The sequence below is a fragment of the Pseudopodoces humilis genome, chromosome 2 (genome assembly GCF_049639895.1).
Source record: "Pseudopodoces humilis isolate 2021_Gansu_Grassland_sample_001 chromosome 2, ASM4963989v1, whole genome shotgun sequence".
NCBI lineage: Eukaryota > Metazoa > Chordata > Aves > Passeriformes > Paridae > Pseudopodoces > Pseudopodoces humilis.
Genome location: NC_142201.1, coordinates 66,678,739 through 66,706,530, shown reverse-complemented (window position 1 = coordinate 66,706,530; position 27,792 = coordinate 66,678,739). Strand labels below are relative to the sequence as shown.

General features: G+C 41.0%; 1 protein-coding gene across 8 annotated transcripts in view; it reads right to left on the bottom strand.

Annotated features, from left to right (window-relative positions):
- Nucleotides 1–27,792, bottom strand: part of STARD13 (StAR related lipid transfer domain containing 13) — a 285,456-nt gene that overhangs the window by 64,243 nt on the left and 193,421 nt on the right. The window contains exon 1 of one of the 8 annotated variants that reach the window (XM_014249623.2): nt 7,545–7,730. The exons of the other annotated variants lie outside the window; for them this stretch is intronic. The gene's annotated coding sequence lies outside the window, so the exon portion shown is untranslated. Of the gene's footprint in view, nt 1–7,544; nt 7,731–27,792 lie in introns of those variants that run through there. 8 annotated transcript variants of the gene reach the window in all.

The following is a 27,792-nucleotide window of genomic DNA, read 5'->3' as shown; positions in this document are numbered from 1 at the left end:
GACTAGTGGTGGGACAAGTGTTTTACTAAATGACACCGTGAGGAACTAACCCATAGATCTGACAAACCTACCACAGGTAGAATAAGGGTATAAGAGCTCAATTTCAGGAGCTATTCTCATTACTATTTACTCTTTGGGGGAAGCTTTTCACATCACAACTTATCTTAGTGTCAAATAAATTCTATAATAATATCTAATTCAAAGAGAGTCTGAGAAGTGTTGCTACTTGGAACTTCAAATCTCTGGAGGAAAAGCACCCTGAAGGCATGTAATAACTGGAATTGCATGGATAGAGTCTCCAGTTGGTTACCAGTGAAGTTACAGATTAGATACTAGGTTAACATATGCAGCAAAACAAGTTGAGTAAGAAATGCATGTATCAGTAGAAATGTATTTAATGACTTTATCGGCTTGCCTTTGTCAAATTCTGTTGGGTTTTGAGTACAGACACAGAAATACCCCCTAAAGGATCTAAAGAATGTTATTTCTCATATCAGAAAAATAATTTTACTCAGAGAATAAGGAAATGAATCAACTTCTCATGAAGAAAAATGACCTTGTAAGATGATGCAGCTCTGAACCAAATTACATATATTCTACTAATCAATAAAATACAGTTGGCAAGGCAACACTGACATCAGAAAGTGAAATACAGAGGTCTGTCTTACATAAACACATACATATACCAATATGTTATGTGAACTTTTGTAATCTAGCAATGACTTCAAGGAAAAATATGTTTTTACAAAAGAACACATATTTTCCCAGGCTTGATAGATTCTTGTGTAAGAGCTTTTATGAGATTTTAGACAACTTGCATTTTGTTTGATAGTCTTTGTTCTTGTACTTTTTTTTTTAACTGGAAAAGAAATATTGCAAAAAAACCTGCTTTCAGTGAAAATTTATTCTTGCTATAAAAGTAATTTAAAACAGTGACAATTGGATGGGAGTTAAAACTCAACCAAAGCATTTGAATATTGATACTGAACACAGTTTAGACTAAAAAAATATTGAATTTGTAGATCCTATTTGCCTTATATTGTGCAGACTTCAAGGGACAAGTTCTGAGTACTAAAGATTAAAGACTAAATAAGAAAGGATTTTCTTCTCACAGGTCTTACAATTCTCACTGAATGTGTTTTTCACCTGCAAACTAAGTTCTGCTGCCTTATTCAACAACTATTAAAAGCCCAGAGAGCTGAGTGGAACAAATCACAGAGCGAAATGTTATTGAGCACGACTATAGGTGATATGAGCCAGCACCCTCTAATCTCTGATTTTGCATTTAATTTGAACAGATCATTAAATTATTTCATAGCTTTCCACCAGAACCTCCCAGTACATGTGCAGGCTGCTGGTACAGGCTGTTTATTTCACTGTAGCTAAATAAAGCCTAGGTTTCCTGGCAATGTTAACAACTTCTTGCCCCTTTTTTGCAAAAACTGTGGACAATACCTTCTGGTCACAGGACACCACCTCATGGCTTAAAATTAGCCCTAAATTACTTCTCATGTTTCACCTACCTGTGTGCTCAGCCACCTGGAGCTGGCAGATAATTTTCCCAACTTGGATGCCATAGCAACCAGGGTTGAGGAATCAAGGCAGAACTATATGTGTCTATTGAATTTGCTCTGGAAGTTAGTGTGGACAATATAAATGTAATATAAATAAATAATATGAAACATAAAGATGTTTGACTGTTTCCTTAGAGGTCTGCAAGCATGCTCATTGTAAGTACCAGGCTTTCAAGACTCTATTTTCTGAAAGACCGTTTTCAAACAATTTTTTTAAATGAAATGATTTAGCTCATTTAGCATCTAAATTCACTGAAAAACTCCTTTGGAGATATCCCACAGAGATCTGGGTCAGCCTGCTAATTTACAGCTCAGTTTAAAAATGAAGATAAATCATTATGCAGCTGTCTGAGATAGTCTTGTAACTGCAAACCCATGGTGTTCTTACAAAAAACTGAGAGTACAGGATGGTATTTTCAGGTATGTATGAGCAATTATAGTGTAAACAAAACAGTGTCTCCATTCCTCATTGGGTTAAATGATGAAAAGGCTGACTGTTATGTGTGATTACCTCTATTAATTTGGGTGTACAAATTAGACACGTTCCTGCAGGTTTGTGGAGATTAAATGCACTATGTAAGTGCTAAATATTAACATAAGTCTGCATTTTGAATTCAGTGGTTCAGAAGTGCAAGAGAGGTAACCATTGTGCCTCTATCAACCACATTCACGTCTGGTTATCTTGTATACATGTTCTTGCAAACCAAATTAATGCAACAGAGCTGCTTATGCACGTCATTAGTCACTGGTGGAGGGATGTGACAAACTAAATATCTCCTGAACAAATCTCCTGAATCTTCTGCCCAGAGGAGTTGTGGATGCCCCATCCCAGGCAGTGCTCAAGGCACGTTAGGTGGGGCTTTGAGCAACCTGATCTAGTGAACAGTGTCTCTGCTCATGGCAGGAGCTTGGAATTAGATGATCTTTAAGGGCTCTTCCAACCCAAACCATTCTATGCATCTGTAAGTCTATTAAACCCTTCTTCTGTGGCAAGTGAGGGCCCATCTGCTGCTCTAGGTGTACCAGCTGGGATGCACAGGCACAGGAGAGATGCAGAAGGAGCAATGCCTCCATGCTATGCTCTGCTGTGCTGGAAAAGAAAGCGCAGAGGCTTTTTCTGGAATTGGAGTTCAGGTATAGAAATGGGGGTCCCAAGGACATGGGCAGCAGAAAGTAGGTGTAATCTCCAAGTATTTCCTTGAAATGAAGCCAGTTGAGACCATGCTGTGACTTTTCAATGGCACATCAGTGCTCATGGCTGGCAAAGGACTGCCATTTGCAGTTCTTGTCCCTGCTCAAAGCCTGTATAACAAGTGCTGAAGTACACAGTGCTCCTATTTCCCACAAAGTCACCTTGAATTGAAGGTGTTTCATTGAAGGGGTAAGTTCAGCATCACTTCTCCCAGCAACACTCCATGAAGACCCTCCAGCCACCAACCCCTTTTGCAGGATTGCTGGTTCCCAGGCTCCTTCTGCCCAAACTGTTGGCTGCACTGGCAGATTTCAAGAACTAAGACAGCCCTAATTAGTGATTTCACAAGACCTTCCATTCATTTGCAATTCAGTAACTCAATTCCACCTTTTAGAGACATCTACCACTGGTTTTGCCATCTCCACAGAAGTTCCCTTCATCAATCCTTTCTTTTTGTCTATAGCACCCACAGATTAAGAGGAAATTTTACGTGACACAAAGTAATTCTGTTTTACTGAGTCTACTTGCCTTCAAAAGCATCAATAAATCAACAAACCAGAGGTAATTAAGGAACAAAAACAATGCTAAGGGATTAATTTAAATACATAAACCCTGGAACACTCAGGACTCAACCTCAGCCCATCCTGTCTGTCCCTGTGGAAAATGTTTAAACAGCAAGTGAGCTTATCTCTTCTAGATGTGTTTGGTGGATGGAAACTGAATTTCATGTAGCTTCCCTGTCTTTTATCTGCTTACATCAGAACCCTATTATTATTTTAACCTTACAATGACTTAATTAAAGTAATGTCCCAGCAAAAAAAAAAAAATTGCCTGGGTGGCCTGAATATGATACCTCCATATTTTTTTATGAGGTGACCTTTCTGAGTTCAAGAAACCATGTTTGATCACTGGTTTTGAGTGGGAGTTTTGCTTGTGAGGATTACGAGTGCATTACAAGGAAAGCATACTTGATTTATGAATAATTTTTCACTGAAGGTACAAAACAAGTAGCCATCAGCTTAATGCCACTTAATGCTGAAGGCTTTAAAGGGTCACATAAAGCCATCCTTTTTATGGAAAGCAAACAATCACGATTCTAGGTTAGGGTTATAAACGAGTAAGTAAATCACTTACGCATTGCATTCAGTTGGCCCCCACTCTGAACTCATTTAGTACATAACAGCTTGGCTGTTGCCGTATGTCTTGCACAGACATTCAGTGGGTGGTTTCATAATGTTCCACAGCCTACAGTGCGCCTTTTTTTTTTTTGTTTTTTTGTTTAATCTAATTTACTGTTTTTATCAATATCTGATAAGAAAACAAGAGGCAGCTGTAGCTTTACCACCCGCCCCATGCTTGTCACGTGCTGTATTACAAAGTACAAATGGACAAAATTTTAAACATGGGATGATATACAACATGTCTAAAATATGGCCTGAGATATTTTATTTGTAAGATTTATTTGTAAGAACTTGCACCTCTTTTGTGGTGGCCACATGAAAAACAATTCCATGTAATGAAGAGATTTAAGAGCTGACTAATAAAAATGTAGGGACTGCATGGGCAGCAGACTAAAAGGCTGGAGCCTGAGCACACCACCCTACCAATTCTCATGGAAGAGGAATGATCAAGGGCTAAAAGTCCTCAAATGCGCTCCAAATTACTAGGAGAATGCAGTCCCATTGGATGGAAAACAAACTTGCATCAGCTTAGACCACTGTTTTCCTTTCCTGCCCAAATTCAAGATTAAAGGGAGACACTGGACTTAGAGTGGATCTGTTTACCACCACTCTCTCTCTCTCAAGGAAGAGACCCCATCAACAACCCCATGATAAAGACAGATCTAAAAAAGTAACTGGAGCACTAAATTCATTCTGGATCATCAGGCAGCTCAATGACATACCCAAGGAAGGTAATTGGTACCTTCCCCTGAATACCCACTGTCCTCTTGAGTTATAGATACCAAAAAGCAGGAGAGGCTCAAACTAAATAAATGAAGAGCAAAAGCAGCTATCCCTCTGTGAGGGTGCCAACAAGGAACTGTTCTGTGGGAGGATAACCAAAACATGTAGTGTATGAAAAGGAAGTGAAGGAAATTAAGAAAATAGAAAAGGTAACAATTGATCTAAATTCTTGTAAACTTACAAATCCAAATCCAAAGTCAACACATGTTTTTACTAAACAAAATGTCTGATAGCCATAGGAACATCCTCAAAACACAGAGACAGAAAATGAGTGCATGTCAAGATGGGATGAGGAGCAGTGAGACTGAAGAACCTGAGTGGGCTGAATGATAGTGCATGGCAGGGTGCTGTCCAGAAGAGAGGTGATGCTGAGTTTATTACTGGGATACTGTTCAGGCACAGTACTTAACTGCTCCTACTGCTCTGATAAAAATACTTAGTAAATATAGGAAACATCCTCAGCAGTTAGGGTACATTAGAATATCTTGCCTTGCCTTGCCTAGCCTTGCCTTGCCTTGCCTTGCCTCCTTCCTCTCTCTATCTCTCTCTCTCCCCCTATCTCTCTCTCTCCCTTTCTCTCTCTCTCTTTCTCTCTCTGTCAGTGAAAATCATCTTGACTGTACTAAGTGGTTATGTCTGGGAAACTGGATGGAGGACACAGAATAATTTTCCCTTTCCCCAGGTTTGTTATGTGATCCTGCACTGGACTTGGCATTGTAATCATTAGTAGAGGACCCTGTGAAGAGCCTAAAGGGTACCAAATGAAGTAGTATTGTCCATTGAAAAATCCATTTTCCTTTCTGTTTTTGTTAGCACAGTAGCAGAGTACTTACTGACTAGAAAACATATCCTCCACCCTCTTGTTTCATCATATGAAAATCTTGGCACTCATTCCCTGCAACATGAAAGCAAATGCCTTGTAGAAATGCCTGGTATATAACAAGTGCCTGTCATGCTGTGATGTGAGCTGAATTGATTTGAAGGCAAACACCTTGACAGACAGGCCGTCAGAGCACACATAAAAATAACAGAAAGATAAATGAATAACACTAATGTACAGAATATCTCTGTTGTTTCTAATGTGCTGGCAAGCTCTTTATATAAATAAAAAATTGACAGTAATTGTGGCTATTTTAGCAACAAATGTCAGAAAAATAAGTATCATCACCCTAGCATACACATTTCATGTGCTAAAGAGGGACAAGCTACTTCTTCAAGCCTCTCACACTGAAAACAGACTTTCCCCCCAGACCTTTAACAAAGTCTTTCCTCCCTCTTCAGTAACAGCACCCACCACCAGCCAAGCTTTTGGCAGGTTACAGAGACCTGTACCCATTTCCGTCCATTCCCCTTCAAACCTCTGCAAATCATAATTTCCAAAATGTGCCTGGCACTAGCAGAAGCACAACTTGCCACTCTCAGCTTGCTGAGACCCAGAAAAAAGCAGCAAACCTCTGGCTGTGTGCAGCAGCAGCAAGACATGTCCAGCATGGTCCCTTCAAAAGGTGCCAATAACCTCAACCAGAACAGGATGTCAGGATAATGCAAAGAATTCACTTTTTGCCCCAGCTGTCCCTGCCATCAGTCACTGTGACCCCTCCTCCTAAGTAAAGGAAATCAATCAGCAGGGATTTCTGTAAAATACATAAAACAGTCATCTTCCAGACTCTACCAGAAGATAAATGGTTCCAGACATTGGACTGCAGCCATTTTCCCACACATGCTACAGTGTTTTGTCATCCATATTGGGCCATAATAGTGAGTGGGTTTTACTTTTTGGGTTTTTTTTCCTCAGTCAGCAGCCAATGCTTCTGCTTCTAACTCGTACACTAAAACCACAGCAACAAGAGTAATTTTTCTGTACAGTTTATGTTAGAACAGTTTCACTCCCAATCAGACAGTCTGGGGTCTTGTACAGAACTTTGACACTTTTCTGCTACAGATAATATCATCTTACCGCTCCCAGCTGGAGCTCCACAAACCTTTTTTAGGATTAAAGCATATCACCCCAAATACAAGCCACTGAACTGAAACAAGAATGAAATTATGAGCAATGCAAACCTTATCTGAGAACCTGCTAACAAGAAATAATAGGATTGCTTACAATATCTCATGCTGGCTTTTGTGCTAATTTCAAAGGAAGATACAAGTATATGACAAAAGATGCATCACAGTGTGAGTTTTCAATTAATTTTAACATATTTTCAAGCAAGTCCTTAATAATCTGTTAGCATAAAATGCACTTTGGAAAGAACCATGGGGCTTTTTCATTATTAAGAAATGTGCAACCAAATTCTATCCTTAATTAAATCAGGAGCAATTTTATTAACTACAGTAGACTTAAACCTGACTTACAACAGCGTAACTGAGGGTAGGATTTAGCCCCGGGGTGTTTATACACTGTAGTTTCAGTTAGTTTAGATCTATTTGGGTGGGAACTCCTTTCCCCTTTCCAGAAAAAATATTCTTGCCTACCCTTCTTCACCTTGCAGCTGGGGCCAAAACAGCCTTTTCTTCTAAGATATTTTTCTGAAAGGTTATAAGCAAACCTTATCCTCGACAGGAGGTGACCTTATTAAACAAAAAAATGCACCCTCTGAAGTAAGGGACACCAGCAGTTTTAAAGTTTGTTTACCAGTTTTTAAACAAACACCTCAAACAGATAAGCTTATTTATATCTTACAAATAAATAAAAACTTTAAGTAAAAGCCATTTAATACAGGAGCTACTTATGTCTGTTTTCAAAACTGAAAAGCCCTTTCAAACAGTATTAGCTGCTGTATTAAACATCCCTGCTCCAGTATAGAAACTTACTGTCCACAGATGTCCTTGGGCTCCACTGCACTCTGAACCAAAATCACTTTCTTCTTTACTTCATTTTCTGCTCTCCTGAAATCGGATTCCCAGTTCCTGACAGATGGCTCCTCTGTCACCGAGCTCTGCTTCCGCCTCCTTATCGCTGCCAGCTAATACTTCCACGATGCTTAGCTGTTGTCTGCGGAGCTGTGCTCTACATCATTTCTACTCTGATCAATGCTCCGCTTGGTTTTAGGTTGGTTTCTAGTCCCGCCTCCTGCTCTTGAAGAAACGAAAACTCACAGCTGGATTTTCTATAAATCATCCCTTTTAAGAGTGGCTCAGCAAGTATGGCAAATGCTACAGCTAAGACCTGCTGCTCTATTTGAAACTTCAAAAACAATTCCTCATCTTAACGATGCACACATGAAAGTTAATCATGCACTAAAATCACTAATACTGAAAAATAGCGGCCAGATAATTGTGACCTTCAGGGCTTGGATGCTGATTAATGTAATACAAAACTCCTCTCTGTTCCATTGGGAGGGGGGGATATGGTAAAACCCGCTGCCTCGATGAACTGCTTTATATAGTGCTGTGCTTTGACCAGGAGCTTGTCATTCTTACAAAGATAAGTTTACATTCGCAGTACAGAGCTTTCTGACAGACCAGCCCAGTGTACATACTGTTTAGGCTAGCAGCCCTAAACTTGAAAGAGACTTTACCATCACAGCAGCTCCTCTGAAGTGTGGGCAGGAAATACTTTTATTTTCTGCACAGCACTGAGTGCACTACACAGCACTGAGCTCATTACCATGTTTAACAAAGCGTGGAGTGTAAAAGCAAGGTGGTACCATAAAAACAGCACTACAAACTTTGTTCCCATGAAAACAGAAAAACAGAGCCTAGTTTCTGTAAACTGTTAATTGTTCTAATCCCCCACCCTCCAGATCTTCTTAAGAAACTGTGCTGTGGAAATGAAAAATGAATGGGCAGATCTGGATACAGTCTGAATGGGCTGTGAAATCCTGGTGTTTTCTCTAGGGCTCTTCTATGATAAGAGCTGCATCCCAGCTAAAGTGCTGCCAAGGCTAAAACCAACTCCTTCCTTACTAACAGCTGCCTGTGTCCTGGTAGCCCATGAGTTCCCCTGAGTGCTGCCCACACTGGAGAGCAGCTGAGCTGCTGCTGAACTCCTTGGGTTTCTGATCGGGGAAGTTGCAAGAGCAGCATGTGCCAACAACTGGTCTTCACCAAGTGTGCCACTCAACTCCCAGCAAGCTGGGGGCCTTGGGCTTCTCCTGCCACTACTGCATCACTAGACTTCTGTAAGTGGATTGTATCCCTTTTTGACTCTTGTCCACCCTACCCTACCGTGTTCCAAAAATGCAGTGGAAAAACACCAAAAAAAGCACTTCTGTCTATTTATTCCGACTCTCTAATCACTTCATTACATGCCCCACAGTTCTCCTAAGTTCAGTTTTCCCACGTGACAGATGACTTTGTGGGCTTCTGTCAGATCCAATTTGACTCTCTTTTTTCCCTGAAGCTCAAGGATTGCCTCTGTTTCATTCTGGGGTGGGTCAGCCTTTCTGCTCATCCCTGTAGGTACTGCTGCTCCCATAAGCACTGCAGCCAGCCCTTTAGTCCTCCTGACAGAAGTTGATGCCACAGCACCCGAGCTCAAGCCTTGCTCCCAGTCCATGACTGATATTGTTGAAAATATTCTCACTTTCTTTGCTTTCAGTTCTGCAGACAGTAAGTGAGGACAGACAGTTGTCACCTTGATCGCCACCACCATGGCATGAGTGACCTGCACATAAGAATTTCAGAGCAACCACACCAGACTAATTTCCAAATGGTTACTAGCCTGGCAGCCCAGGAGAAAGCAGTATGGATTAAGTAGCCAAGAATGTTCTGAGCCAAGGATAACATCACTCTGATGCAGCTACTACTTTTTAAACCAGCAGCCATAAGACACAGGTCCTGGGCCCCATCCAAGCTGTGACTCAGATCTGAAGTGCTGCAATGACAGTGCTCTCCTGTGGATGCACTGGTTGATCAGTGCCAGTAATTTGATGATGGAGAGTGAAATGAGTGTGGGCAGAGCGCTATCCCTGCACCCAATCCAAATATGTAAATATAGCAAATCTGCTTTCCAGGTGCTGTGGTACATTCAGTACTTATCAGCTGTCAAAAAACCCCCACATAACCAATTAAAATTACTTGTTTGACCTTTAAAATGTACTTGAAAATCCATAAATGAGAACCATTAGTAGTACATATCCACTTGAATAATAACAGAAATCTGAATCTCTAGCACACGTTTCCAAAGAGATTAAATAGTCAACACCACGGTGTGACATGCACTATATGGATGGAGATCTTCCAAGGACTTTTCTAGAGCATTTTGTTTAATGTCTGGAGTAATGTTTGTGGTACAGAGGGCAAGATTTCCTCTTTCTCTGTCCTGAGACTGAGAACCATCACCTGAATAGCAAAAAAAAAAAAAAAAAAAAGTTTGCTGCAGGTGGAAATAAATATATTTATTCTACATCATCCTCCATGTGCTTTAGTTCCAGAAAGTGCACTGAGTTATTTGGAGATGAAAGGGGATGCTGCTACCACTGGTGAGTGTTCAGTTCACAGGCTCAAACTAGAGCAAATCCTCAATAAGGCAGCAAAACATGGTAGCAGAGATGATGCTTTATCAGGACTTTTTCTCTCTGCAAACCTTTTATTGGGCCACACTACTTGCTAATTGTGAACACAGCCCTACAGCAGCACACATTATTTCTTCTTACTATCAGATTTTGCTTTACTAAGACAGAATGCATGAGACAGATGTGGGAAAGCCTTGAGTTCTCTGAGAAGGAACAACAGGTATGAGGACACTGATGGAAAGGTGAGCAAGGTGAAGATGCTTATCTATGAGGACAAGCACTTGTCTCTGTCTACACATCCTCTGCACCACTGCTCTGCAGCCTTCCTTCTCTGATAGTCTGAACATCCATTTTCAGCTGAAACTTCTCCACTGCTGAGCTACACTCGGGTTCTCCAGCTCAAGGTCGCCTCATTTGTTTTCATCATCCAGCTGAAGGCAACAAGGCCAGCCAGGAGATCTTTGGATCCTGGAGACTACAGCACAGCCCTGCTTCAGTCTCCTTAGATAAAACAAACCATTTCCCCTCTAACAGCTTTTCTGATCCCCTGATGAATGGGGCTGGATCACGGGGAACAAGAACTGAGTGCAGCACTGCAGATGTGCCCCCCTGTGCCACGTACTCACCTCTCCCATGGGAATACACTGCCAGACAAAGCCAATGGCCAGGCTGCACTACCAGCCCATATTTTGGGAGTGACTTGCAATTATTCTCTGGTCTGCAAACACACTCAAGCCTTTGATCTCCTATGTTGCTCCCAACTGCCAGCCTCCCAGTTTCTGCTAGTATTTCCTGCTGCTGCTCCCTAATCACGCTACCACACCACTGATAATCGTGGTACAACTGCAAACTGAGGTGCCTGCAGAGGAAAGGCACATGGAGCATGACCCCTTCCTTTCATCCCACTTTCTTACTGCATGTCCTCTGCTGATCCTGGCAGATTCTGGTGGGAAACTTGAAGCAAAGGTTTTGCTTTGTGTTACCAGGAATGGACAAACCCTGTTTTCAGGTTTCCCCTAGAAACACACTCATATTTTCTCCCAAAGAAGATGGAATTTGATACGTTACAGAGATGAGGGAACATAAAGTGCTGCATCACTTTCATCAAGAAGAAAAGGGGAAAGGAAAAATAATACTAGGTTATTACTATTTGAAACTCTGCATCAAAATGGATATTTTGAGGCAAAATCAAAATAAAAAAGCAAATTGGAAACTTCTTATCTAAAACAGAAAACTGTAATATGTTGAGTGGGAGATTTTCTCCTGGGCAGCTTTCATGCAGTAGATGCTCTTACCTCTGACTGCTATTTTCCAAACAGATCCTTAACTATTTGTCATTCATTTAGTATGGTGGCTGTTGTGTAAATCAGGACAGTTGTGCAATTTCTACCTAATGAGAAAGCCATACACTTTTGCATTTTAATATCAAACACATTCTTCAAAGAATCAAAATATGCATTACCTAACTTACTTTTCAGAAAAAACCTCCTTCATTTATATTTGATCCTCATTTAGTTTTTCTTCTGCTGGAAAATCTCTGGAGTCAACATGGCATATCTCTGTGTCACATGTGTTCCCTTTAATAGCCAACATAAATGTTTTTCAGCTCTGGACTCTACAGCTTGAGTCTCCCTTATGAAAGCCAAGCAGAGCCTCTGTGCTTTACTCATCACATGACCAAAGGACTGTCGATCTGCTGGTCATCTACGGGCAAAGCAGGGGCTCCCAGAGCCCGGCCCTACACAATTCCCTTCGGTTTGATCAAACTGATCAGCTGATAAATTCCATCCTGATTCCAAACGCTCTTCAGCAAGCTCTGTTTCCCAATATTTTTCCTATCCCAAGGACCAGCGGTGCCACGCTCGATGCAGTGGCACCTCTGGCCAGTGGCCTCTGTGCTCCTGTGGGCTGGGCCTGGGACAGTGCGGCTGAGCGCTCCTGCTGAGGGGACACCGTGTGGCACGGCATCTCAAACCCCCTGAAAATAGCACTTGCCATGCTTCAGTGACAGCAAACCCTGTTTAACATGAGGTTCACTTTGTGGGTGACAGAGGCACAGTATTTCATTAGTATGTTAAAAGCTTCAAAGAGCTCAGAAATAAAAATTCTTGGAATTGCTGCATGAGTCAAAACTTTAAGAAGTTTATATTAAAATATGAATCATTGGCTTGCTTCAAGGGAGGAAAAAAAATACTTGTTTTCAGCAGAAAGTTAATTTGGTGTCCTGAAAATCAGTAATTAAAAACACCATTAGTAGACAATAATCACCTGCAGTGCTAGTTTCCCTCTGTACATAAAAGGCTTTAAAAGGACAGAGTAAGATAGGAGAGTTCAGCATCAGCATTTGCCTCAAGATCCAATGTACCCAGGGACTGGCCCAGCATCCCTCGTGCAGGGAAATGACAGCTAGAAAAGATATTTTTGTTGCTGTGAATAAAAGTTGGATTTCTGAAGCTATATGCCTGCACCACTTAAAATTAACTTGTTCACTGACAAACCAGAAATGTCATCCCGAGGGACAGCACCACCATCGCTATCATCTCCTATGCACATGTCAGAGAAAAGTGCCACCACCCTGGGCAGAAAATGCAGCCACTCTTTGCTGTGTAACAACACAAGGCTGGAAGCAAAGAATATGGTTTCCATATTAAACAGCAGGAGTAATTTCTGCCAACAGGATGTAATTACTCCTCTTGTAAAAGAGCTGTGGAACACTTAATGGTTTCGAGCACTAATACATATGGAAACAGAGTGTTCCACAAATACCCAGCCAAGTGCTAGAGCACCACTGGCTTGGGGAACAGTAAAAGGCCGAGAACACATCCTGTACTGCCTAAGACTTCAAGGGCCTCCTTCCAAACCCTGCTCTAGTGGGACTGCTGAAGTTTCTGTAACAGGAATGGTCACTTCCCAGGGTGAAATTTCTTGTCTCTCACAGCAGCAGTAGTAAAGGCAGATGACTGTGTCACAGCACTAAGTACAGATTTATCACCATCATATCTCAATGCCAGGTCTGTGACTATTTCAGGTAATTTATCTGACTAGACTGCTATCTTCCCAAACATCTCTTTATGAGCAAGCAGCATCTGAGACTACGTCAAATATGTCAAGGTAATTCCATAGGATATATGGAATCTCAAAGTTGATGTGATACTGATACTAATTTTCTTAAGGCCTGACCAAAATACATTTCCAGGTCAGAAACAAATAACAGCATCTAAATGCAGACATTTTAAAATTATGGCCAGAACATCTCCAGCGTCAAAAGCCCCTTCATAGAAAGTGTATTTATTGAGTGAAGGGTGTTAGGCCTTAAATACCCTATGGCAGCTCTTACATTTACATGCAAAAATTCACAGCCATACTTAGGATAACAGACAAGCAGATTCTCCACAAAGCAGCTCTCCTGGTACTAGTTTTTTACTACCTTTACAACTGCAGACTGGAGCTTGAGAGTACACAAATGTCCCAGCACCTCCTCCTTCACTTCCACTGTAAACATGAGGTTTTCACAACACATTCATCTACATAAAACCTTCTGCAACAAAACCAGCGCCACTCACACCTCTCACAGAGTATCATGTATTTCCCAGAGATTTTAGGGTGAGATTTGTTAAAATTAAGAACAGTACTTCTTATCACATGAGAAAATTGTCCCTAACCACGAAATAAAAATAAAGTTTTTACACACAGACCTGCCTCAAACATCAGCAGGAGAAAATGCTTACATGCTGACCACTCATCTGAGGAACTGCTCTGGAGCTTAACAGGCTGTAATCAAGACATCAGAGGTTTATTTTGAATAAGCACTTAGGGGAATGGGCATGATTTCTCCATGATAGCAATGCTGCTCTCATCCTCACACTGACTGAAGAGAAAGCAAATGAGTCTGGTTGGTGACTATTTCATTATATAAAATTCATTTTTTAAACATGCAAAGATTCTTTTTGAGCAAAATTCAGCATGACTGAGGTATGAAACATTGTCTTCCTGACCTTTCAGAAATCCAAAAAACTTAACACTTTTTTCTTTGGTCAGTTATGCTATTGACAAAATCATTTTCTTTCAACACACACATGCACAAAAAACTTCACTAATCAGATTTCTATTACCATTATCCTTCAGATCTTTTAGCATGATTTACAGAGGGGGAAAAAAATTAAAGAAAAACAAAAACTGGCAGTACATTATGCAGATTTGGGCAAAGAAGATGATGGATTCGCCCAAAGTAATTTCCTGAAAAGTGAGATTTGTTATAAGGATCTTGATTATGTATGTCAGTGCTGGGAAGGTACCCAGACATGTGAGACTATCATTTACAACCAATGCAGCCAAGGTAGAGGCCACTACTGGGTTTTAGAAATGAAGAGTATTAGTACAAGGCAACAGAAAGAAAGGATTTTTCAGAAGAGTTGGAGACAGCAATATTTCATTTAACTTATGGTACTCTACTACCTCCTAAGATGGTCCAAATTAGACCTATTTCTGCATACCACACTTGGTGAACGATGCCACACTTGGTCTTGTCCTCTAAATCTCTTGGCAAAAGCAACAAAGTCTTCCTAGCACTAAAAGGCCACATTGCGGTTTTGCTTTCAAAAATCACTTCTAGGAAAAATGAGAGGATAAAAAAAGCCTCTCTGAGATCCTCTGCATCCAAGGACAAAGAAGAATGGTTCCATGTGAGTCATTTTCAGTCTTTGCAGGCTTGGCATTTGTCATATGAACTCAGAAAAGTCATTACCAGTAATTCTGTAATTTCAAGTATTTCCACCACAGGAGAACTAAGTGCATCTAAAATGAAAATCCCATCCTAACCACTTCAGTGACACTTACTGATCAACTTCCTACAACTTCAATCTAAATCCATTTAATTGTATTTTAAAAAATATGCTCTAAGTAAATCAAGGCATTCAACCTGTGACTTGAGATAGAAGTTTTCAAACAAAAATTTTGCAAGGAGCAAGACATGATAAAGGAGACAACACATTTCCGTTTGTTCACTTGAAGGACTGCTTGTTGGATTAACCCAAAGTGAGCCTGCGGTCCAACCGTATCTTTTCTCCCATCTTTAATACAGCCAAGCAAAAACAAAGAAAATAAAAGGTATCACGTGTGCAGCCACTTTGCAGGAAAGTTTTAAGTGTAAAGTGAAAGTCTAAGTTTTAAATTAAATCCTTTGTTCCTACTGACATATGGAAACTGCTTCTCTGAACTCTGATAAAGAATCCATCTCTGAGCTTCATTTTTATTTGCTATATTTAATGACTGCTGTTATAAACCAGTCTAAATAGGTAAGCTAAAAACAGAAAGAAAATACAAGATTTGGGTCTTTCAAGCAACTGTTTAGGTTTATAAGCAAGAAAGCAGGCAGTGTGCTGTGATGGTCTGGGTAGTCACAGCAACCTGGAGTCTCTCTTCTCCCTTCCCAGCAGGACTACCTGACAGTGTCACGGAAAAGACACGTTTTTAAAGTCTCCAATAACCAAATTATCCACCAAAATTAAGGGTCAGGATTTCTATGGGTACAAATGTGACTCACAAGGGATTTCAAAGCAGCTTTTCCCATACACGCAAACCCTCTCTGCTGCCGTTGTTTTTGGTGTCTTGTACTGCGTGAAGTTGTACAATAATGATCTCGGCTGTTAGAAAACAGCGCTGTTAAAGCTCCCCCTCGACACAGGCACGCCTATTGACACAAAGGCTGGAGGCACTGCTTGTGAAATCCCCGCACCTCTGGCAAATCAACCCGAAATCAGGAGCCGCCGAGGGCGTGGAGACAGCGCACACAGAGGGAGTGTTCGCGCAAGCCTTGTTTCCATAGGAAACCAGGGTAAACAGTTCCATTTACAAAAAAAGCCAGTTTTCCGTGGCCGGGAAGTGTTGCAGCTCTGGCCATTGCCCACTAGAGGCCGTGAAGCCCTTATGCCTGCCCCGGCCCCGGCTGTCACAATCCAGCGGAGAGGAGATGAGGAATGGGAAGCACCAAAAACGAGACATAATTCCTTCCGACACTAAAATCTTAACACTTCCTTGGTGCAGCGAGGCACCGCAGTCCTGGCAGGCCAGTGGGAGCAGCAGGACCTGCTGTGGGTAGCCAGCTCTGCTCACCGACTGGAAACCTGAGGAGGACATGGATGAGGAGGATGATCGTAAAAATGAGAAGCTAAAGCTGGCTGGAGGGAAGCTCTGTGACAAGCCCAAATTAGCCAAATTTAATGGGTCGCTTTTAAAATTAATTGTGCTTTTTGAATTATCACTCATTGGAGCCTGACAAGCTGTAGCAGTCAACAGAAAGGATGCCAAGCATGAGGGGGATTTAATGAGCAGCGTTTGCTGGAGAACTGCAGCATCAAACACATGTGCACAGAAAAACACCGTGGAGGCTGGCTTGTGGGGAAAAAAAAATCTCAGTACACTGACAAACACATAGGGGTAGTATAACAAAAAGAAGCAATACTCAGTTTCTCCAGTTCAACTCCAAGCGGGGCTTCACTAGTTATTCAGAGATTCTATCCCACCCCTCTGTGAGGGACACAGGGAAACAGATGAAAATCAGGAGAGGAAACCTGCCCAGAGCTATGCTCTAAGGGATACATCAAACATGGACTTCCACAGGAGGCAGAAGAACATGGCCCCTACAGAGCCTAAGGTTGGAAATCACATCTAAATGTCCTCTTGCAAGCTTGTGACAGCTTATCTAGAAAACTACCAAGAGTCAATGTAGATCAGATTACTCTTCACAGCTATTGATTGCCCTGCTTTTTGCAATGCTGAATTTCATCTGGTATTGTGCTATGCATACACCTAGATTAATTATGTCCCATTTCAAGTCCCTTTATTTTCTGCCATCTGAATTAAATACTTTTGTGTCTTCTGCAGCCTCTGTCATGTTCCACACTTGTGCCACAGATCATTAAACAGCATTAATGTCACGCAATTCCTAAAATGAAATTTCAGGGCAGCCCAATAAAAACCAATGACCTAAGTAAAAATGTATATTTATTTGTCTTGTATTCCTCTCAAGTACTTGGCAACCTTGTGGTGAAACATTCGATTAAGACTGGGGAATGTGGGTTTAAGTACCTTGTGGTTGGTGATCAGACATCTCAAAAGCATTAAGGTATGATGCAAAATGCGAGTGTGCCACTTGTGTCCTCGATGGCCATTTTACAGGAAACTGGTGATCAGGTAATTTGTGTTCAAGTGTACGACTTGGGCAGTTCAGTGTGGAAGAAGAGGATTTTGGCTTTTGCATTTCATAAGGATATTTAGTGGAAGCTGTTGGTAAGTACCTCAGTGCAGGAGACTGGGTTGATGCCCCTTGGCCGGGTGGGATGAGGCTGACAGCCCTCCCAGCAGGGCGTGATGGGGATCCTTGGCCTGTGGCACTTGGTTTGTCCCGATGCAGCAGACAGGGATGCGACAGGGGTGCTCATGCTGTGACAGCAGCTCCAGAGCAGGAGGAGACCAACACACACTTTGGGAAAGGTGCAGCACACCCTGCACACCAGCCAGGGGAGGTGCTGGGAGCAGTGTGCAAAGCACTGTCTGGGGCTCTTGCTGGGACTGGTCCTTTATCAAAGGAGGGTAAATAAATTAAGACATAGCTGCCTGCATTCACAAAGAAAACTTTTTTTTTTTTTTTGTTAAGAAAACAGAAGTGGTTTGTTAGCAAAAGTAAAATGTGGGAAGTGGCATGAGTGTTCTTCCACTTTATGAAGGCAACTAGTAGGGAGGGGGTGCTTGGAAATGTGGAAGCACATCCCACACCTCACACACACCCCATCCCCAGCTCCACTGGGCAGTTTTCAGCCCCTCTGGCCAACGCTCAAAGAAAAGCTGGGTCCTTATCTCTAACGTGTTCCAGGTAGGCGGCCCTGAGAGCGGCCCCAGGTGTTCATACAGTCTCTAATCCCATTAGGGGTCTTCTAAAGCAAGTGGTTTGTTGGGGTTTTTTTTCAGGTGTCACAGAATTTACACTTAATGGCTTTGCAGTTATTAGGCAGTTAGAAAACTTATTTGCACTTTGCAGTTTGCTGCCAGAAGTGTAGCAAGAGACAAGCACTGAGGTCCTCGTGAATCCCACAGCTGCTGTGACTTTTCCATGTGAGGAAAGAACAGTTGCCCAGAGGCATTTCAGAGAAATGCAAGAACACAGGAACAGTTCGTTAATTCTGGAAGTGAATTTGCAATTACCGAGACCAGATGGCCAACTCACACAGTGAATGAACCTTAAACCATCTAGACTTAAAAGACTACTGCAAACATTGAAACACTACCAAATTCACACACACACAAAAAAACAAAAACCACAAAAAAACCCACCAAAAACAAAAACACAAAAAAATTCCTACGTGCTCACAGTCAGAAGTCAGCTCAGATTTGGATCCTATATACAGTGGCTTAAGTCCAGATAAAGCTGTCAATATTAAACTGAGTCAGTGGATTTACCACAGAGTTCATGCCCCGTCTTTTTGCTTGCATAGAAAACCTCTCAGAGCAGTCCAAGATAAGCAAAAATAGTAATAACCTTAATAAAATAACAGTATCAACATCATTAATAAAGCTAGGAATCAAGCTAATCCTCCATTGTATCACTTCAACTCAGCTGTATCAGAGATGTAGTAGCAGCATTAATAAGAATGTAAATCAAAGCTAAAGTTACATGACTAAATTTTTTCATTACTTCATAGTCCACTTCCAAAGAACACCATACACACTGCTTTAACAAACCTATCTGTGATGCACTCCAGAGCTGTTGAATTCTTTCCATACTCATGCTGCTTGTAAAGGCTCTGTGAAGGAGCTTAAGAGAGATGTGTATCTTGAAAGCACTCCTCAGTGCAGCACATGGACAAATTAGAATTATTATTGCTATAGGCATGTAACAGTACATATGTGCAAGAGGAAGGACTTGCTGAGCACCACGTGCATTTTCCCCTGCCAGCTCTTCATTTGGCTTGGCAAACAACAGTGTAATTACTGGGTGGAAGAGGGAGGCTAGAAGCAAAGAGCTCTGTTGCATGGTCCCTCATGCACATGTCCAGGGAGGGAAATACAATGGCTCTACCAGCTCTGAGAAGGCCGTGCAGTCATCCTTCAAAATCTTTTTCCCTGGGACACAGTTTCAGCAGCCCAGCTGTGTACCTGTGAACAGCAAACAGTGAAAGCTCCCTAAGATTAGCACGACCTGCAGTTTACAAGTCTTTGCAAATGGGTGCACAAGATCTCCAGTGCTGTGTGGATGTCTCAGAACTGCTTTGAAGTTTTCCAAAACTTTAGGAAAACAAAGTTTATATCAGAAGTTATTTTGACAGAAGATGGTTTACGTATGCATCTATTTAGTATGCTGAAATACAGTATTAAAAAACCTGTTGACTATAAAAAGCTATTTCTAGCAGTATCTTAATAATCCTGGTTATTCTTTGAAACATTTTGCATTTCCCTGAAATTGTGAGATCCCAGAACTATTTTAAGCAGCCTATGCTATTGCATATGCCACAGCAATTCCACTTAGCCTCTGGGTCCAATTCTGCATCCGGCTATGGCCATTAAAAATTAAATTGAAATTCTTTTTCTCCAACAAATATTTATCCCATTGTAGACTGATTAAATACATGGTAGCACTTGTAAACTGTTGTGATGACACAATACTTGGACCTCTCTCCATTAGTAAAGACAGATCTGGAGCAGATACTGGCTTACATACTCAAGGATTTCAGATTTCCAGACACATTTCTAATTTTGTATAAATCATTTCTTTTCCTTTCTAAATCTGACATTGCTCTTCATTAAGGGCTGGGATTTGGACAAAAAAAAAAGCAGAAAATCCCATGGGATTGAAAACAACAGATGTTGTCTGTTTTAAGCTTCCTTTATTCCAAATCACTGAATTTCGTGCTTTTAAGATTTTCCTGCCCCTCTTTTCAGAGGCCCATGATTTGCTCTTTAAATGGATTTTCAAGAGGCTGATTGACTGGAATACATGAAAGAGATTTTCCACCTAAAATGCACCTTTTTTTTCACTGGCATTACTAGAAACATACTAAAAATATGATAGAAGCTATCAGGGCAGTATCACTGTGAATCCACACTGTGAGCAACAAACCCCACAGGATACCATCCCGAAAAATAGGAGGCACATGCTACTCACTTCCCACCCAAAAGCCTACTCCTTCCTGCTCTTGCTGCTCCTCCATTTCAACACTGCTGAATTGCCAACCTCAAAATCCAAAATGCTGCCCCAGGACAGCCAGAAAGGGATTTTAAAGCTTTCCTTAGAATCAATTTTCTTCCCCATAATCAGCAACTTTCCTGGACTTGCCTGCCCTCCATCCAGCCAAAGAGCCCCTGCCCTTAGGACGTAAAACTCATTCCTTCTTCAGGTGAGTGACTGCATCCTTTGAAAAGATGATGTGATCGTGAAGTCATTGATTCCAAAATGGTCTGGGTAAAGAACTAGCTGTGTAATGCTGTGGAAAAAATGCTGTGTAATTTGATCCCTAAGGATATGTCAGGGAAATAATAAACAGGCAAGGATGTTGGAGACAGATTTGACATCCTTTTTTAAAAAATTGAGAGGTTTCAAAAAACAGCTAAAGTAATTGTTTATGTATTGGATAAAGCAATAACACAGTGAGGAGCAGTAATTTTGCCTATCTAAATAACCCAAACTTGATAAACAGTTCTATCAGAATGCAGTGGTATCTGACAGTGAAAATCTCTTCATTCCAGAAAGAAAGCACAAGAAGAATGCGAGGACAGACAAATTCAAATTAGAAGTTAAGCATATGATTTTCATGCATCATGTTTTTTTTTAAAATTTTTGTCTCCTAGTCAATATAGGGTGAGTTTCTGGGAAGGATATTGAAGCCAAACACCAAATTCTGTTTTCAACACATTAGACAGACAGGAGGCCAAGCTAAATGAACAAATGGGTTTAAGTTTTATAAGGTCAAACCTTTCTATTAAGCGTCAGAAACTCTATGTTTACAGTGATTATATCCATGGTCATTAATAAAAATAATTGGAAGTGACTACCCCTTTAGTTTAATCAGATTTGCATCGGTACAAGTTCATTGAATTGCAGATGGAAGAAATATTAAACCTCACCCCTTCACAGATGGCAAGATTTTAACAATGCCTTTACAAAGCCTCAATTGATATTTTATTCCTTGACTTCCTCTTGTATTCCAGTTTTTCTGCAATGGCACATGCACTACAGAAGCAATAGAAGTTAAGCTGTAATACAGTTTTGTTTGCAAGCTTAAGTGGATGCAAACATCCATCCTTTTGGAATTAGAATGTCATTTGTGTTCTTTTATAAATAAAAATATATTTTCAAGTTAGAAAAAAAAAAAAAGAAGATGGATTTTCTGGTCTTCAGTAAGGCCGTCTCTGCTTCTGTAAACTTTTGTTGGTCCTGAGGCTCTCAGATACTGATTTCCCTTGTTCTTCCATTTGCTCTGCCGTTGTTGAGCAGCTGGGAAAGTTATGTGTCTGCACTACTTGCCACACGCAGGAGACGCAGAAATTCAGCTGCATTTTCTGTAGGACCAAAGGTGATTTTTCTAAATTTTCTTCCAAAATGAAATTCTAAAATACTCACCTCTCAGAAATACCAGAAAAATAGTGCTTGGCTCTGGCCTTTGCTAATGCCTCTAGATTTTCCGGCTGAAGGACAAGGATGCAACGACACAATCTTTGGTATGAAATCAAGACCCAGGTCACTGACAACAGCTACACAGGAGCAGCCAGCACCTGTCACGAGCTCCAAGCTCGGCAGTTCTGAGGTGTTTTGAGGTCACTTATCTTGAGTCCCTGAACTCAGAAGACCCTCATATGAACAGAAGTGCCCTGAGCTACAAGAATGAAAGCCTTTGCCATGATTTCCAGGATCCTGAATAGGGCATAGGGAATCTGGAAGCTGGCCATGTACCAGCTCAAGGGACTTTGGCAGCTCTGGCTTCCTCAGCAGTTCACCAGCTGAGATAGTGAAAGACATGTTGGTTCACCAGAATACTGTCAAATCTGGCAAGCTTTTACTAAAAGTTTCAAGCCCATCACATCTCCCAGCCACAAAAGGCCTGAGAGACTGAAATACCAGTGGCCCAGCAATATTGTGGTGTGTGTATGTTTGGACTGAGCTGGGGCATCTGATGTGGCTGAAGTGTGGAGTAGCAGAGCAGAGGGATAAAAGACTTCAAACTGACTTTGAGCATGTGTACCTACATTAGACAGGAGGGAAAAATGCCCACTCAGAGATATGGGATACCAGCATAGTACTGGCAATGGAACCACAGCAGCTGGGGGGTCAGGAGAGAGGAGTGCACAAAATTACATTGGACAGCTAATGAGAAGGGACTTAAGTAATATGCACATTTCTGATTTTCACTAATGACTGGGGAAACCCTCAAATAAATGGCAGTTCCGCCAGTGGCTGCTGTTCTGTTACTCAGAAATCGCCTATGAAATTACCTGAATTTTGGAAAACTGTACAGAATCAAAAATATTGAAGTTCAGCACTTGTTAACATGTTCACTCCTGATGTCTCTTCAGAAAAGATGTGTGGGCTTTGACATGTTCCTTCTTTTCAGCATTTTTTTCTCATCTATATAACTCGCTGTCACAGCTCTTCAATTTTATTGACAGCTCTGATCTGTGAATTGAAGACTTGCTGTAGTTCTAAGGTTAATGGTTCACCTCTTGGTCTGGACTGTTTCTGTCCTGCAGAATATGGGACAGTTTTGGAAACAGCACATGCTGATAATGATTATGATTCTCTACAGCAGCTTCCCAGAAAACTTTGTGAAAACTGTATTTTGTCTGACAATTCTTGTGGACAAAACATGTCCTATACATTTCCATAATTAAACTTTATGGGGAGTGTGCAAAAGTTTCATAAACAGTAAGGGGAAAGCACAGTTGTAAAGAAACAAATATATATATCTGTCAGCTTTAACACACTCATCTGGGAAAGTCAGCTGCTTTGAAGAGAGACATAATGCATTGTTACATGTTTTTAAGAAGCAGCAGCAAGTTGTGTACTTCCAGCCTGTTCCTGGGAAAACCCTGATGAGTGCAAAGAGAACAACTGCGAAACACTAAACTTGCTGCTAATGTGCGAAGCCCTATGTTCTGCGGAGAGAACATTCAGAAATAATTGAATCATCTAGGGCTGTGCTCAGTGCATACCCTAAGGTGATTATGTTCAGAATAGAAGCTTTCAGAATGTCATTTTGTAAATGAAAACAGAGTTGGATACCAGTAATAAACCCGTGCCCTCAAGCTACTAATTTTTTATAGTGACTTAATTGAAACTTACAAATCACTGAATGCCAGATGCCTGGGAAAGGGGGCAGCACTGAGACCAGGACCAGAAACACTGATATCCAGCAACAAATCGTGATTTTGCCTCTAGTAAAAAACAGTTTATGGCTACAATTTTCTTCCTCTGGTGATAAAAATGAGTCTGTTGTGCTCTGAGTGCTCAGTTGTACTCCTAGGATAGGTACAGAGCTGGGTACCAACTTGTTTTCAACTTTCTAATTGCTGATTAACTCATTAAAATTAAACCAAGCACAAAATTTTGTTTTCTCTTTCTTATTGTAGCAAGAAGGCTTTTTAAAACTGCAATAGCTCCTTAATCACATTTCTATTACCTAATTTGCAAGAAGCACAATTCCATTATCTTTAATAAGCAAGTATACATTTAACTCATACTATTGACATTCAAATGATATATAACCATTACATTTGGGATTTCTGCCTTTCTATATATATTTAGCACTTTCTTATAATAAAAAAGAAATAAAATTTAAGCAAGATTAGCAATTTTTTCAAATTAGTACTACTTCTTGCAGAGAGACGTCCCTTAACAGAGTTATTCTATTAAACGGAACCACAAGAACTAAATTGGTTTTGAAAATGTACCATTATAGTTTTCCAAAGCTGAAGCCTAAGAAGAAAAAGCACTTCTTTGGATGTAATAAATCTTCAGTGATGAGTAAAGCATGAAGGAAGCCTCTCTCTTCTTGAAAGCAGGGGACACGCCCTTCCTTTCTAATAACGTACAAGGCAGAACTCCCAGCCTGTCATCTTACACACAAACGGCTCATCAGAGTGGTTGAGAATGATTTGGACATGAGTCTGAACATGAGTTTGGGTACTGACATTACTTGCTCAAACCTGAATTAAATCTTCCTGGGAGGGGAAAAGGCGTCAGAGAAGATCCTCACACTCCAAAGGCAAAGAACCACCCCCAGCCTGCCCATGCAGCCTTTCCTACCAGGCGTTGCTTCACTCAGTAGTTTTGGCTGCAAGACTTCCACAAACCTGAGTCTCCAGCCAGTGTCCCTCACTCTTGTCCTGCCTGTTCTCAGCCCATTTTCCCACTGCTGAAGACTGGGCATATCGCACAACTGCAGTTCACAGAGGATTTTGCAGTCTGCCTCTCCCATGCAAGAGAGTTTCATCACTTTCTGCACAAGATTAGTTTAGTGTTACCTGCTTTGAAGATAATTGCTGAACAACAAATTCAGTTCTTAACCCTCATTTACATTTCCTAGAAGCTCTGTCAAGGTAGTGCCTTTGGGGCTGATACTTTCTGGGCTTAATCTCAGTCCAAAGGTGAATTTCATGCATGTAAATGTAAATTCAAACACTTTAATTGTTCTCAAACCAGACACATATATGACATGATTTTCCGCAGGACCTCAATCCAAAAGGCTCTGTAATTGCTCAGTATTAGGAAAATATTTCCCAATTCTCACTGAGCTCCAAGGAATACTCCAAGTTAGAAGAAAATCCTATTTCAGAGACATGAAGAAATGAAATAAGAAATAAAAGTAGTGCAGAATGGCATTGAGCTGCCTGATTTTCTCACCGGGTTAGTGTGGGAAACTAGAGTGACATGGAGTATCCAGAAAAAGTACTTAATTTACAGTCTGAGATACTCAGTTCTGTCCCCAGCCTCTCTGAAGGAGCTGTGACAGCTTCTGGCTCTGTTCAGCACCCCTGAGTACTTGCATCTGCCCCAGCATGTGGATGGCCTGAGCAGCATCTGAATCCTGGGGCCACCAAGCCCCATAAAGGTTCTCAGTCATCACACACTGTCAGAAAATATTAATTACCCAGGTTTTCAATAATTCAGACTCCTAGGTGTGTCAGCACCACAAACATCTGCGTCCATCCTGGTTTTATATATATATATTCTTTCACTAAAAGGTGGAAGCTGGGGTGTAAGATTTAGATTTATTCATTGCACAACAAACCCCTGCCTGTGTGGCGTGTGATCATCTGTTCAAGTTCAGGAGAGAGAGCCTTAACTTAATTATGGCAATTGGTGTGGGGAAATTAATCATCACTGAACATTGCAAAATAGAAATCAATACTTTCATGTCTTTCCGAAATGGTCCGTTGTTAGATGGATATTCATGGCTATATTTCTCTCATCCTGTGAATATTAATAAGGCAGCAAAGACTATATATATATATATATATATATCTCAAAGCCTTGGAAACAAGGCTACTGCTAATGCAGGTCCTCAGCAGTAATAGCTACCAGCTGACTGATTTGTGGGATGCTAAGTAACAGCTCCAGTATAATGCAATCCTTCATTTTCTATTCTGAAACTTGTTTACTTCTGTCACCATTTATTAAAGTACTGTCCAGCTGTAATTAAAAAGGACAGGACAACAATAACCTTTAGTACCTCCTTGCTGTGATAAGCGAGATGCTTAAACAAGAGCTCAGGCAGTTGACAGGCAAGTACAAATGGAGCTAAACTCACTTTGATGAGCTGTGTGACGGCTTCTTCCACAAATGAGACACAACAGAGAGGCAGGTCATTAGAAATTACCCTGCAATGGGATGACTGGCACGTACAGCTTTTGCAATCCTATTAAGCTGTTGCCACTGAATGAAAGCACCTGCTCATTGCAGGGGTAGGTAAGAGATGCTGTTTACACCTGGTTTGGAGGGCTGCCTGTGCCTGAGACACCACGCCTGGCTAAATACACCCAATGCCTCTGGCCTGATTCAGCTTGGGCGGTGATACAGATCCTAAATGAATTTCCAGGCATGAAACTATTACAAAATGGATTTAATGCCGAAAGGCTGTCTTACTGTATATTTTCCACTGTTTTATATAATAATTTAATAAATCAGAAAGTGTAGAGATGACAAACAGGTAAGCAGCCCAAAGGGTAAAGTGTATATTGGGGTGTCACCTAATGCATGGGCTTCTACGGTCCTGACATGGGGCCCCAGTGGGAAAGAAGCCCCAGCTTGCTTCAGCCTCTGACCAGGATATCTGATCCACATATGGGGTATTTGCTATGGTAGCCACATCCCAAGCATTTGACAAGCACACACAATGAAAATTCTGATTTTTTTTTTGCAGCACCAGACTGTTTCTCATATATGCAGGAGTACCACCAGTGGCACTTGGTGACCTGTTTTCTGGGAATATCAGGCATTCCTAGTCAGCCCTAGGTGTTGGCTTTCCTCATAGTCAAGAAAACTTCCCTGCTGCAGTACAGTAACATAATGAAGCAACTATTCAGTTATGACTAAAGTCCATTGCTATTTATGCCCTAAGAATATTTTATCCCTATTATAGGGAAAGTGGAGACAAATGCTATCTGATATTCTCATTTTACCATCAAGTGAAATTATATACCACTTTTTAACATGAGAAACCTAAATTTCCCACCAGGCAATGTTTTAATTTTTTTTTTTTTTAATTACTGAGTGTGGAAGAAATACTGTGTATGTACTCATACAGAAGCCATATGTACATACCATTTGCCTCTGGCCTTGCTATGTTTTCAGCTGCTGATAGTTATATCTTTCTTAGCATGTGCTCCTCCCATCTGTTGTAACCAAATGTTGTTCCTAAGCCTATGCTCAGTTTGGAACCTACAATGACTCACTCAGTTGCTCAACATAACCTCCTTTGTTTGGGTGGAACTCTACCCAGTGCATGAAGATAAGAGCTAGAGACATTGCTGTAAGCTATTTGAAGCACTAAAGTTATTTTGTCAAATGACTATTGAAAGCCTGAAGCAATGGTACTGCGGCTGCAATGCAAATAGCACTGCTCCCTGAGCTGACATGGGCTGATTTAAGAGACCTACTCAATGTGAGCAGATTTGAACTCAACAGGTCATGCCAGAGCTGGACACATATGACAACATGAAATGTAAATGATGGCCTTGCAGAAGAGGTCTGTGAACTGGCAAGTCAGATGTCCATGTCTATTCAGTGCAGGTTTCTGAGCAGATCCCATTGCCATAGGTGCTTTTTGAACAAATGCCACTTCTTGGTCTCAGGCCTTTTGGACCCTGAAAGTTTTGGGCTTTCTCTCATGCCTCATTTGAAGAATAGGAGAAAGCTCCCGTTTATAGGGTGAAATTCTCTTCTACCTATTTTTATAAGTCAATTTTTAATTCAAAACTTGGAGAAACTTATATGAAAGAGATCTAGTCCACAAAGACTTATTGTAAGATTTTTTTGGTGAAATCTATGTTTAGACTAATTTCCTAAGGAAATGCCGCTGACATGGCTCGGCTTTGTGTTTTTAGTCTGTCTCCCTTTT